Consider the following 775-nt stretch of genomic DNA (forward strand, 5'->3'; position numbering starts at 1 on the left):
ACCCACTTAAGATAAAAATTTCAACAAAGTAGGTTTAGAGGGAATATACCACAAGGCAATAAAGGCCAAATGTAACAAACTCAGTGCCAACATTGTAAGATGATAACCTGGAAGCTTTTTCTCTAAGTTCAGGAGCAGGACAAAGATGCCCACTCTTGCCACTTTTATTCAACATAGTATTGGAAGTCCTCGTCAGAGCAATTAGGCAAGAAGGAAAAACAAAAAGCATCCAAACTGGAAAGGAAGAATTGTTACTATTTACAAATATATAAGAAACCCTAAAGATTACACACACACACACACACACAGAACTATTAGAACTAATGAATGAATTCCTTAAAGTCGGAGGATACAAATGAATATACAGAAATCTGTTGCATTTCTATACACTAATAATAATCTAGCAGAAAGCGAAATTAAGACAACAATCGCATTCACGATGACATCAAAAAAATAAATCACACTCTCTCCCTTCCTCTTCCTCTACCCCTCCCTCCACTCTCTCTCTCTCTGTAAAATAAATAAATAAATCTTTTAAAATAAAAAGGAATAAAGCACTTGGGAATAAATTTAACTAAGGCAGTGAAAGACTTGTACTCTGTAAACTATAAGACGTCAGGGGTCCTGGCTAGCTCAGTCGGTGTAATGTGCATCCCTTGATCTCCTGGTTTTCAGTTCAAGCCCCACACTGGGTGTAGAGATTACTTAAAAATAAAATCTTTTAAAAAACTATAAGATATCAATGAAAGAAATTAAAGAAGACACAAATAAATGG

The sequence above is a fragment of the Mustela putorius genome, unplaced genomic scaffold (genome assembly GCF_011764305.1).
Source record: "Mustela putorius furo isolate JIRA1106 unplaced genomic scaffold, ASM1176430v1.1 tig00003972_pilon_pilon_pilon, whole genome shotgun sequence".
NCBI lineage: Eukaryota > Metazoa > Chordata > Mammalia > Carnivora > Mustelidae > Mustela > Mustela putorius.